Genomic DNA, 13,538 nt, shown 5'->3' on the forward strand with positions numbered 1-13,538 from the left:
GATGAGGGCGAGCGGGGTGATTGGCGGAGGACTTCTCCTAGGTTGTCTGTGTCGAAGTACAGTCTGAAGGAGAAAATGTGCCATGACGAAAGCGAGGTGGGCTTCATCCAATTTTAAAAGAGAGAGCTCCAACAAGAAATATCCCGCTAGAACGGGAAAACGATCGGGAAGGGGAGGGTCTGGCAAGAAAAGGGAATGGTGTGTCCTAGGGTGGATTTGTTGTGTTGGGACCGCGTGTTGGAAACAACATGACGGATAGTTCGGACAACCACATTTCTCCTCCACATATGGACTGAATTTTGGGAGCCCGGACTGTTCACACGGTTGGATTTTGGGGAGCTGGGCGCCCATTTATGTCTGAATGTGTTCGGACTTATGACTTATGAGAGAGAAATAATCTTCAATCTTGAAGACGACTTTAAACATTTGTATGATTCATTTATATGCACTGTAGTCCATAGTAATGCAAGACGTACTACTAGTTTCTATTGGAGGAGTTGATCTTACGGCTAGCATCGAACAGGGAATATATGAACTAATTGTTGCCGCCGAGACCAATGCCTCCCAGAGCTAGCTATGTTGGCGTACACAGATGGCCGGCAAGCTGCCGCTACATGAGCTTCCAAGGCTCCCTTCCTGTTACACACTTGCAGAACTCCAGATCGATGCTGTTTACCCTGTGGATGAGACGGTGAAGATCTAGGCCCTGCAAGCTTTTTCACATGTTGTGCAGAAATTTGTTCCTCATATAGTCACTGTTCGATGAATTGTTTTTATCATTATTAATAATTTTATGTTACTATTATTCATTAATTTTTTCTCTAAAGCTCACAATCTATTTTTAACATTTGAGGAGCTTTAAGTCCACGTTATACACGTCTACACTACATCTGACAAGTGGAAGTTTGTTCTTGCAGCAATTAGTGCCTCGGAGTTCTTCAAGATTGGTGCAAACAAATATTAAAAGAGCATAGAAGCGCTCATCTGGGCTAATTTAAAAAGAACATACTTCTCTTACATTATCCGGTTAACATTGTAACATGAATTCTTGAAAATATCCCAACGAAATGCGAAAAGAATGTAATGCCTCTTTCACTACCTTTGTAGTAAAGCATTTTCCATACAAAGGGCCGGTGACTGCATACGCAACAATAAAGGAAGCATGCACATATTATATCCTACTCTCCGATCTCTTCGCCGATGCAGTCAGCACACATGAAATCTTTGAGATGTTTTGCTTCAGTGGCAGTTATGTTCACATATTTGCCATGGAACCACTGGTCACATATGTCACAACATATCCAAAAGGCGTTGGCATGGTACTGAGCACTACAGGTTTCACAAAAGTATGTAACTTCATGATCATTTTCTTTGTCTTCAGCAGGCTTCCTAGAGTCCTTGTTTGGAGCAGATAAATTTTGCATCGACTCTTGAGATGGTGGCATGTTCTCTTCAGCAGGTATGATAGAGTCAAGCATGTCTATTGTAAAAAAAATGCCGGAGATTGGATTATTAGTTTGCGTGTTTGTTTTAGATTTGGGCGGTACAATTTTGTCACTTTAGTTAACAGTTTTTTGCATGAAGCACCCATGTCATGCATATGGCTGGTGTTGGCGTGGTTCATACCATTGGCTGCAGGCCTGGAATTTCCCGGTACTTCAATCCTATTCTGAGGCATGATAAATATACAGATCTCTATTTTTGCCAAAATTATACACATCTCTCTACTTTTGGCGAATTTAAAAAATTAAGCCGGCCCTCTCTATATCTTCCGTGAAAAAGATCGCATGTGCGCACACAAGTATATATGTTTATATACGCTGTGCATTGCGAGTGGAAAATAGCTAGAATCCATATTCCAAACAATTTTTTTATTTGATCATTACTAAAATGAATAGAAAACTATGTCATTTATCTGATGTAGTTTAGTGAAGAAATATGTATGTAATATATGCGGCTTAAAAATTACAAATATTTCAAAATAGAATACAGTGCATGGATACTCTTCATTGCCAGGAGAAAATGATTGCCCTCATGTACTCTTATAAAATTAATGCATGATCGAATCCTAGAAAATATGTGGTCCAAAAAATTTGAAGGTTTTGTGGGGGACAAGTGTCCAATGTCTGTAATAAACTTAAGACCAAACCCCATCATATTTCTTTAGGATATAAAAGGACACAAAATTATACTCCCTCCGTTCCAAAATATAGTGTTTCCTCTATTGCCGTACTTCAACTTTGACCATAAATGTAGCCAACAAGACCGACTGCGGCGGGAGCAAAAGTTATACCAGTGAATTCGTATTCAAAACAAGTTTTCAGTTATATAATTTTTTCTCCCGTCGCGGTCGGTTTCGTTGATTAAATTAATGGTCAAAGTCGGACCTCGGGAAACGCGGGCGCACTATATTGTGAAATGGACGGAGTACATCCACCAAAGAATTTCTCATTCGCAATACTATAGCCCACCAGTACACATGTAGATTTCATAAAATTGCTATAATGTTATATCTTCTATCAATCTGGAATTATTTGGGGCATGGCACACCAAGAATATATATCACGCGCATTGATTTCACACACTTGTCATTTGGAAAAGTCTATGCATGCAAAAAATACAACCACTAATGGACAGTGTTGTTTATAACTCGATACTCTTTTTCCTTTGTCTAATACAAAAATAAACATGGTCGTATATCTGAAAATAACTTTTTCCCAAAGAAATATGTTTGAAAGTAACTGATCAAACTATTGGCCTAAATTCCTCTTTGTTTCAATACAGAACTACGCTACCCCGTGCAACAGCACTGGATTTTGATGACTATTTTTTCTTCATGGAAAACGGATCTGAGATTTCATGTCCGCCAGATTTACAATTTTTTATTAAAAACGGATTCAAGAAGTCTGGGACAGCATGATCTAAAAACTACGGCCACAAATGCCATTAGTTGTTTAACTCAATACAATATTTCCTATGCCTAATAAGAAATAAACACAGTTACAAGGACAGCAGTAGTATTTGAAGAAGCCCAAGCAGTACTTCGCACAAGAGCTATGAGGCCTTGTGTGTGTGACAGAAACACATCCATAAATACTCTTCTCAGCTCTTTGTTGGGACGATTACTCGTTGGCATACTTCTGCGAAAGTGCTACAATACCATGTTTGGTCTGCAGTTACGAGCTGTGCGGGGGTCGGGAAAAATCTTTGTCGGTTCAGCCGGCACCAACACGGTGACGCTTGTGGGCGCCGCCTCCCTTCATCAAGGGCGTCAGGTGTACCCCGTCAGCACTCCTCTCCGTGTACCGGCAAAAATCCGAGGATCTGTTTGGGCAGCAGCATCATTGTCGTCGTAGTACTTCTTGAAGGTGTTGTTTGGTATGCGGGAATTCAGAGGCATAGAAGTGTGGCGGCGGTTGCTGGAAATCATCGCTTTGGCATTTGTTTCTCTTTCTGGGCTTGATTGTCCTGTTTGCCCATCAACAATATCACAGTTCTGTCAGGTGGTTGCTATATTAATATAGCAAGGCGAAAGCCTGTTTCAAGACATTGTAAACTGAATTCTTAAATATATCCCAACGGAATGGGAAAAGAATGTAATGCCTCTCTCACTACCTTTCTAGTTAATCATTTTTTCATACAAAGGGTGACTGCATATGCTAAAATAAAGGGATGGTGCACATATTATATCCTACTCTCCGATCACCTCGCGGATGCAGTCAGGACACTTGTATTCTTTGATATGTTCTGCTTCAGAGGCAGTTACCTTCACACATTTGTCATGGAACCACTGGTCACATTCGTCACAACCAATCCAAAAGGCATTGGCATGATAACGGAGCATTACAAGATCCACAAAAGTCGGTAACTTCATTATCCTTTTGTTTGTCTTTAGCAGGCTTCCTAGAGTCCCTGTTTGGAGCAGACAAAACTTGCATTGAGTCTTGAGAAGGTGGCACGTTCTCTTCAGCAGGTGCGATAGAGTCTACGTCTGGATTGAACACATTCTCTTGAGTTGATGCGCTCGACTCCCAGTTTGCATTGTAACGCACAAATGTTGATAGCCAAGGAAGACCATAAGAGAGATAGAATTCGTCATGGTTGTTCGCATCTCGTTTACCATATCAAATAAACGTGTCCTGAAAGAGAAAGTAAACCAACATTACCAAATCAGCAATTGGCTTTGCAAGCAATATGTAACACATGACATTCTTGATGCATGGAGGAACTATATAAGCACAAGAACATAATGATTTAAATAGAAAACGAAGATCACCCCTAATAAGAATAGCCCATTATTTAATGCTGAGTCTCTAATAGTTGGTTCTGCAGGACTACTGTTCTGTTGAAGCTGTATTCTCTCTCGTGTTTGTTAAATGGAAAAAAACAAGATATTATGTCAAAAAATAGAATCTTCTATACGCTTGTTTAAAAGCATAGGAATTACATACTGTTTTGTTAGATAGAAGTTAGGTGTTTTTGCGCTTTTTGCTGCATTCAATGATTCTTCTACATGCACATGCTTTATGTGTTGTGAAATTATTGGTTACGTTTCTCGGAGGTAGATTGCACATATAAATATCCTAAATGTTAAGTGCACAAAAAAACTCTTTGTGAAACGAAGTAGTATTAGTGGTGGTGGTGGTGATAGTAGTAGCAGCAGCAACAACAATAGTAGTAACATACCTTTGGTTGGCGGCGAGATAAGTGGACAAGAAAAAGGTGACGCCCATGAGCCACGAGTCGGAGTGGTGGGCGACGAGTATCAGGTAGTCAGAACGGTTCATATAATCTCGCCGGCGGTTGATGCCTCGTGTCGGCACTGGCAGGCCTGGCGGCACCATCTCCTCCGGCAGCGTCAACTCCCAACTACCGTCCGGGTACCCGTACAAGCACATTGGCTCTTTACCTGAAGCGAGAAAATGAATCACACCACTACATCGGCCAGTGATCTGCACACCTCGCCATCTTATATTTACTAATTGTAATTGGGAGCACCATATGAGATTTACTTTAATTTAAGAAAAACTACCTCTCCAAACAATCCATTTGACAAAAAGTCATTATATTATTCAAACAGGTTTGATGTAGGTACATGTCAAACAACTCTATTGTAAAAAAAGCCGGAGATTAGATTGTTAGTTTGCATGTTTGTTTTACATTTGGGCAGTACTTTCGACACTTTAATTAATTAAATATTTTTTGCATGAAGCACCCATGCCATGCATATGGCTTGGTGATGGCGAGGTTCATATCACTGGCTGCAGGCTTAGAACTTGCACGTACTTTAGGCCTATTACGAGGCGTGATAAATATGCAGTTCTCTATGTTTGCCAAATTTATACAAATCTCCCTACTTTTGACTAATTTAAAATTAAGCCGGTCTTCTCTATGTCATCGTGAGAAAGATCGCTTGTGCGCACACAAGTATATATGTTTATATACACTGTGCGTTGTCGGCGGAAAATAGCTAGTCTGTATTTCCCAACAAATTTCTTTTAAAAAATTTGATCATTACTAAAAAATAGAAAACTATATCATTTATCTGACGTATTTTAGTGAATATACATGTATATAATATGTGACTTAAAATTAAAAATATTTCAAAATAGAACCATGGATACTCTTCATGACCAGGAGAAAATAAATGTCCTCATGTACTCTTGTAGAACACTTTTGCATGAATATTCGATGTAAATAGTAATGCATAATCGAGTCCTAGAAAAGATATGGTCTAGAAACAGTTGAAGATTTTGTGGGCGACAAGTGTTGAATGTCTATAATAAACTTAAGACCAAACCCCATCGTATTTTTTTAGGAGAAAAGGAGAAAAAAAAGTATACATCCACGAAAGAGTTTCGCGTTTGCAATACTATTGCCCACCAGTACACATGCAGCCTTCATAAAATTGCTACCATGTTACATCTTCTATCAATTTGGAGTTATTGGGGGCATAGCACACCAAGAATATATATCGCGCGCATTGATTTCACACACTAGTCAATTGGAAAAGTCTACGCACGCAAAAAATACTACCACTAATGCAGAGAGTTGTTTATAACTCTATACTCTTTTTCCTTTGTCTAGTACAAAAATAAACATAGTTGTATATCTGAAAATAACCTTTTTCTTTCGGAGAAATATGTTTGAAAGTAAGTGATCAGACTACCAGCCTAAATTCCCCTGTGTTTCAATACAGAACTTCACTAGGCCGTGCAACAGCAGTGGATTGATGACTAGCTTTTCTTCATGAAAAAACGGATCTGAGAGTTCATGTCAGCCGGATTTACAATTTTGTAACTAAAAATGGATCTAAAATTTTAGGGACAGCAGGATCTAAATAATACAGCCACAAATGCCCGTAGTTGTCTAACTCAATACTTTTTCCTATGTCTAATAAGAAATAAAAACCATTATATGTTTCAAAGGAACTGATCAAACTATCAGTCCAAGATTAATTAAATAAAGAACTTCACTAGCCCGTGCAATCACGGGATTGATGACTTGTTTTTCTTAATACAAAATGGATCCGAGATTTCATGTCAGATGAAACTATCAGCCTATCCCTAATACTAAAATAAACACCAGATCTGAAGTTCTTTGTCCTATGTCTAATACAAAAATAAACAAGGTCATATGTTTAAAAGTAACTGACAAAACTATCATCCTAAGTTTCCCCATGTTTCAGTGCAGAACTTCACTAGGCCGTGCAAACACGGGTTTGATGACTAGTTTTTCTTAATAAAAAATGGATCTGAACTTTCATGTCAGATGAAACTATCAGCCTCTGCCTAATACGGGATCTAAAGATTTTTTCCTATGTCTAATACAAAAAAAAAACACTTTTATATTTTAAAAGTAACTGACCATACTATCAGACAAAGTTTCCCCATGTTTCAATACAGAACTCCACTATCCCGTGCAACAGCACGGAACTGATGACTTGTTTTTCTTAATAAAAAATGGATCTGGAATATCTTGTCAGCCGGATTTACAATTTTGTAACAAGCAATGGATATAACATTTCTGGGACAGTTGGATATCTATATTACATACCTTCCTCGAGCAATAAATCATATAATGTATCCTGATCTGCGTGTATGGCAACAAGGAGGAGAAGAGATTGGTGTTAGATCCATCAGCACATAGGCGTCACATATATCCAGAAAAATGTGTCACTGAGGAGCATCCCGTGGCGTACCTGTGGTGAGGGCTTGGACAAGCGCGCTGCGGCGGCCAGAGAAGTCCTCATAGATGTTCTCCACGGTCCATGAGACGGCCGGGCGGGACCGCCATTCACCAGGGTGTGCCGTAAGCGGGGTTGGTGAAGGCCGCCCATGAACGGGAACGGTGAGACGACGCCTGGAGGGAGTGGGCTTGGAGGAGGAGCCGGCGCGAGATGCGTCCATGGGATGAGATTCGTGCTAGGTTCGCCGGCGGCGGACTGGCAGAGATGGGCGGAGCTCTTGAAGGAGGAAGGTGGAATTGGATCTATGGGGCACCCTGATACTTTGTTGCTTTATAAAGAGCCGGCGTCAAGAGGATGGAAGACTGGGGAACGGAGGACGCGGACGGGTTACTACTTTCCTTTCGAGTCTATGGGCGGGATGTATTTGTTTTCTTTCGTTTCCTATCACGTTTTTGGCCACGCCGGCGAGGTGCCAGCACCAGTGAAATAACTACAAGTTAGCTGGAATGCAAATCCTAGGGCTACTGGCGTGTGATCCCTGGATCAGCAGTCCAGAATACGCGGTACTCCTTTATTTCCTTCATTAATTTCATTTATTTTTTTAAAGGCATTTATTTCCTCCGTAGTGTAAAAAGTACACGGCACGATGTTCTCCCACGGTTTTGAAATGCATTATGTTTTAGTCATGCAGTTTCTAAGATGAAACTTTGATGATTATTTTGTATGCACTTATTGCTAAAAGGTTAAGGGATATGTTTGGATTCTGACCAAATAGTACCTTACCGTATGTAAACATGCTTGCGCCAGCCGCGTCCCAGGATTGCCACCTGTTTCGATCGGGCCCACGCACCACAACCCCCTCGAAAACCTTATTCGAGCCGATGAAGGGCTTGCCACACTTTTTTCTCCTACACCGTGCGTTGACCACAACTCCATAGTACCATCTCCTGTCTCTCTCTTTTTCCTCAATCGATGGAATGCTCCTGCCCGTCTACTTCACCACTGAATTAAGTGTTGGCTTGAGACTGCCGTGGTGTGGAGGCGCCGCTGCAGGGCCCTTTGAAGGAGAAGTTGCAAGGCCGGCGGGATTGAGGTGCGATGCCGGGTGCCTGGCACAGGCGCTACAAGGCCCCGGGTTCGCCACTTGCGGCAGCGCTCACCAGTGTCGCAAATGCATAATCTCGCCGGGGTGCTGCAACCCAGGGTCGGTGCTGTAATTGGTGGTATCTTAGCAGCCATGGTTACTGCCAATTCAACGTTGGCCGATGTCTAGTCGCATGCCGCTGGCGGTGCTGCAAAATGGGTGGTGATAACGGCCATCGTGCTGCAACCACAGAGCATGCCGATGTCGTATCCACTGCCGATGCTGCAACCACACAGCTCGCCGGTGCAACAGCCATGGTCGATGCTGCAAGCCTGCAACGAGGTGGTCACAGCAGCCACCATTGCTGCAACCCGATGGGGGCGGCCGTGACGATGCTTTCATGGCCACGGCGATGGTTCAATGGACACGACGACGAGGGATGCTAGGACGACATTGGCAGCTATGGCGATGCTGCAAGGCATGCTTCATTGGCCGCGGCGTCGAGGCATACTTTGATGGTGTCGACGACACTGACAATGCTTCAACGACCACGGCGATTGTTCTATGGACACGACGATGAGGCATGCGATGACGCCATCGATGGTCGTGGTGGTGCTGCAAGGCATGCTTGAATGGCCACAGCGACGAGGCGTACTTCGATGGTGTCGACGGCCCTGGCGATGCTGCGACGCGTGTTTCAACGGCTGCGGTGATGAGGCGTACTTTGATGGTGTCGACGGCCGTGGTGATGTTGTGAGGCGTGTCACAATGGTCGTGGCGATGCTTCGACGACCACAACAATGGTCCGATGGACATGGCGACGAGGCATGTTACGACGACATCGACGGCCGAGGCGATGCTGCAAGGCATGCTTCAATGGCCGTGGCGATGAGGCGTACTTCGATGGTGTCGACAGCTTGGTGAGGCTTCGACGACCACAGGGATGGTTCGATGGACACGGCGATGAGGCATTCTAGGACTACATCGACGACCATGGCGATGCTGCAAGGCATGCTTCAATGTGAGTGGCGGTGAGGCATACTTCAATGGCGCCGACAGCCACGCCGATGCTTCGACAATGTCGACGGCCATGGCGATGTTGCGAAGCATGCCGCGGGGACGGGGCGTGCTTCAATGGTGTCGACTGTCGCAGCTGTGAGGCGTGCTAGGACGTTAATGCTGATGCTACTCCGAGCAGTGCATGGGTGTCGCTACTGCAATGACGCGCACTGTGGATGAGCAGGGCGTGCTAAGGAGATTAGCGGCCCTGATAAGACGCATCGGACGGCACAACCGGTGGCTGATATTTGAATCGCTGCAGGCGGATGGTGCCTAGCGTCCACCATATTTTTCCCTGGACTTCGTCCGGATGAGTGGCAACTCCAATGCTCCTTTCCCAAGTCTAGTTCATTTTTTAGATCGTGCACATCCACTTTCCCAAAAGAAAAAGAAACTGGCAGTCCAACCATGTCCCTGTGAGCGGTATGGGAGAATCCTAGCACCGCCACCCTCTGGGAATCCCACCTTCCTCCCTTGTCGTAGCCGGTGGGCGCGGCCGGGCGAAGCCCACGCGACAGGGGGTGGGGCAGTGGCTTTTCATACCCTCTTTTCTGGACTCATGGATAGCTCGGCTTGGCCCTCTATGGCGGGGCTGAGCAGTGGCCGGGGAAGCAAATAATTCGCAGGGAGGTACTAGCGCGACGCTCAAGTGGGTCGACTCTGTCGGCATTGCTATGTTGGTGGTGCGGACGGCGTGCAATAGCGGGCAAGGACGGTGGCCCGACTTAAGCGGCGAATGCGTGCAAAGCGACACCCGCTCCTTCGCCTCCCTTCCTGTTCGCTGGTCTGGACCATGTTCTTACTGGCGTTGTCATCTAGATTGGGTCCCAGCCCTAAACTGATGGATTGGTGGTTGCAGGTGGCTTGGGAGGGTTTTCTCCCATATGTGGTGCTCAGCTAGGTGGGGTCATGTTAAGGCGGTTGGTGACAAGTGGGATTCGATGACAGGGGTTGGGTACTCCCTTTGCATGTGGGTCGGCATCATTGTTGTCCAGCCCTCACCGAGATAGTGCTATGGCACAGTGACTCCTCTCCTACATGTTAGGTGCCAAGGTGCGAGCATTACCGTAATGCGCTACTCTAGCAGTGGCGACGTGTCTCTCTTGGACGCCTAGGCGGCAACCCTGAGCAATCATAGTTATGCCACAAAAACCAAATTTTATATCATTACTCTATTATTAATGTATAAATATATAAGAGCTGTGATCCTATTCTTTACGAGGATAATCATCACAAATTTAAAGCAAAAAAAAGTTCAGATTAAAACAACTAAGGATATCTCCAACGCGGACCCTCATACCGCCCGAATACATCCAGACCATGCGGTCTGGACATGTTGTGCTATCCAACAAAGACCTATATCGGTCCACCGGTGCTCCAGAGTGTCAGTGCCGCATTAATGCCCGGCCAGAGCAGATGCGACCTCTCACTTCTGCCGGCATTGAAGTGGTGCGCGGCCGAGAGAGCACAACCCATGCCTCTTCCCGGTGAAGGCGACTCCTTCGCATTCAAATGATAGCCCGTCAGTTCATCGCCCCTACATTAACGATATGCGGTTCTCTACGAACCTACTCCGGCACCACCCGTCTATCCGTCTGCCGCCCAACATTGACCTCACTATCATGGCCCATCACCATCCGCCCGCTATATAAATACCAGCCCAGACCATTCCCACAGTCATCGTCCTAGCTACTCCACTTTCTCCTCTCCGCACCACGCCCTCTATGGCCTCCTCATGCTCCAAAGCCCTTCATTGCTACCGGTTGGCTGGTCGGCTAGCAGATGGAGGCAGACGACGCCCCAATGGAGGACGAGGTGGCGCCACCCTCCTCGCCGGTGCGTGTGAGTTCACCATTGATGAGGCCTGTGCGCACTACACGAACATGTTGTGGAAGGAGGAGGAGGCTAGGTTCCGACAGGTGCAGGCTGATCAATCCTACAACCGTGGCCTCCTCGAGGAGCACCGGCGCATGGAGGAGCTACTCGCCATCGGCGCGACTATCGTGCCGGACATGGACGCGGTGGAGCAGCAGGCACTGGTCGATTGCTACCGCTCCGCCCGCGACATCCGTCGCGACTGCTGGTGGTAATGCCTCCATTAGGAGGAATGGGCGGCCGCCTAAAAGGAGATCGACAAGGTGGTGAATGAGGTGTGTGGCAAGAGCGACAACAAGGAGGACATCACCCGCTCTGCCCTAGTCGCGCCTAGCCCGCTACCGCAACCACAAAGCTAATACGTCCACGGACGCCGCCGATAGCAAGGAAGAGTAGTGCATGGTAGGTCACTACCGCTCGGGTCCTAAGAAGGCCACAACTCTTCCCCTCCCGTTGAAGCCACGCTTGGTGCGCCTAACATCGATGGCCGATGAGCTACCTGGCGGCGATGTGGGGGCGGACAACAGTAGTTCCTGGGGCTCCGGAGGAAGAGCTGGAGAGCATCGAGGCTGAACTGGAGAAGGCGAAGGCATTCGCCGGACCAACACTTCTTAGGGCTCATGGTAGGACATGGGAAACGTGGGCCGATGATCATTTAGATTAGGTTTAGTGTCGGGTTTGTCCAGTTTATATGAAAAATGTAATGAGTTTTGTCTGGTTTATATGAAAATTGATCCAAATATAGTGAATTTTGACCGTTTTATATGAAAGTCCATCGTATTTACATGAATTTCAGCTGGTTAGTTCAAACGGCGGCTGGAATGTATGCGGGCAACATTAGATAGCCGGCTCCCGCATATGTGGACTGTTCCCCCTATGCGCGGATGGATGATGGAATATATTTATGGGTCAACGTTGGAGATGCCCTAACCCCACCAAACTTTTCTGACAAACATATAATTTGCGCATGGTCAAGATTCAAAAGTGAACGGTCCTGTCTGGACTTGTTATTGGACCTATGAACGTGTTCTAGATTCCTAGGGGCCAGAGTTCGGTCTACACCTCCTCTAACATGGCAACAGGTAAACCTAAGTTTGACAATTCTGCTGTATATTGAGTGTAGAAGGGCGCATGCCGATGAGATTGCCGGCACTAGATGTGCACTTCGTGTTCCCGCAAGGGTCAGCAATGGTGTGGGATAGAGCTGGATGGGCACCCTTGATCCATGACAGCAGCACGACCACCACTGCCGGCTTCGTGCTACCTCTTGAGCACTGCGTTGGTTTTCCCTTGAAGTGGAAAGGGTGATTCAGCAAAGTAGCGTAAGTATTTCCCTCTGTTTTTGAGAACCAAGGTATCAATCCAGTAGGAGATCATGCTCAAGTCCCACACACCTACACAAACAAATAAGAACCTCGCAACCAACGCAATAAAGGAGTTGTCAAGCCTTCACGGTCACTTATGATAGTGAGATCTGATAGATATGATAAGATAATATTTTTGATATTTTTATGATAAAGAGAAATACAGATGCAAAGTAAAATAAACGGCAAAGGAAATAACTAAGTGTTGAAAGATTAATATGATGAAAGATAGAGCTGGGGGTCATAGGTTTCACTAGTGGCTTCTCTCAAGAGCATAAGTATTACGGTGGGTAAACGAATTACTGTCGAGCAATTGATAGAATTGAGCATAGTTATGAGAATATCTAGGTATGATCATGTATATAGGAATCACGTCCACAACAAGTAGATCGAAACGATTCTGCATCTACTACTATTACTCCACGCATCGACCGCTATCCAGCATGCATCTAGAGTATTAAGTTCATAAGAACAAAGTAATGCTTTGAGGAAGATGACATGATGTAGAGGGATAAAGTCACACAATATGATATAAACCCCATCTTTTTATCCTCGATGGCAACAATACAATACGTGTCGATTCCCTTTCTGTCACTAGGATCAAGCACCGCAAGATTGAACTCAAAGCTAAGCACTTCTCCCATCGCAAGAAAGATCAATCTAGTAGGCCAAACCAAACTGATAATTCGAAGAGACTTGCAAAGATAAACCAATCATACATAAAAAAAATTCAGAGGAGAATCAAATATTGTTCATAGATAATCTGGATCATAAACCCACAATTCATCGGATCTCAACAAACACACCGCAAAAGAAGATTACATTGAATAGATCTCCAAGAAGATCGAGGAGGACTTTGTATTGAGATCCAAAGAGAGACAAGAAGCCATCTAGCTAATAACTATGGACCAGTAGGTCTGAAGTAAACTACTCACACATCACCGGAGAGGCCATGGAGTTGATGTAG

The 13,538-nt window shown here is 45.0% G+C and overlaps 1 pseudogene; it reads right to left on the minus strand.

Annotated features, from left to right (window-relative positions):
* Positions 1-3,691: 3,691 nt before the first annotated feature.
* Positions 3,692-7,409, minus strand: LOC123149228 (PHD finger protein ALFIN-LIKE 3-like; annotated as a pseudogene).
* Positions 7,410-13,538: the final 6,129 nt, after the last annotated feature.

Source organism: Triticum aestivum, chromosome 7A (genome assembly GCF_018294505.1).
Source record: "Triticum aestivum cultivar Chinese Spring chromosome 7A, IWGSC CS RefSeq v2.1, whole genome shotgun sequence".
Classification (NCBI taxonomy): domain Eukaryota; kingdom Viridiplantae; phylum Streptophyta; class Magnoliopsida; order Poales; family Poaceae; genus Triticum; species Triticum aestivum.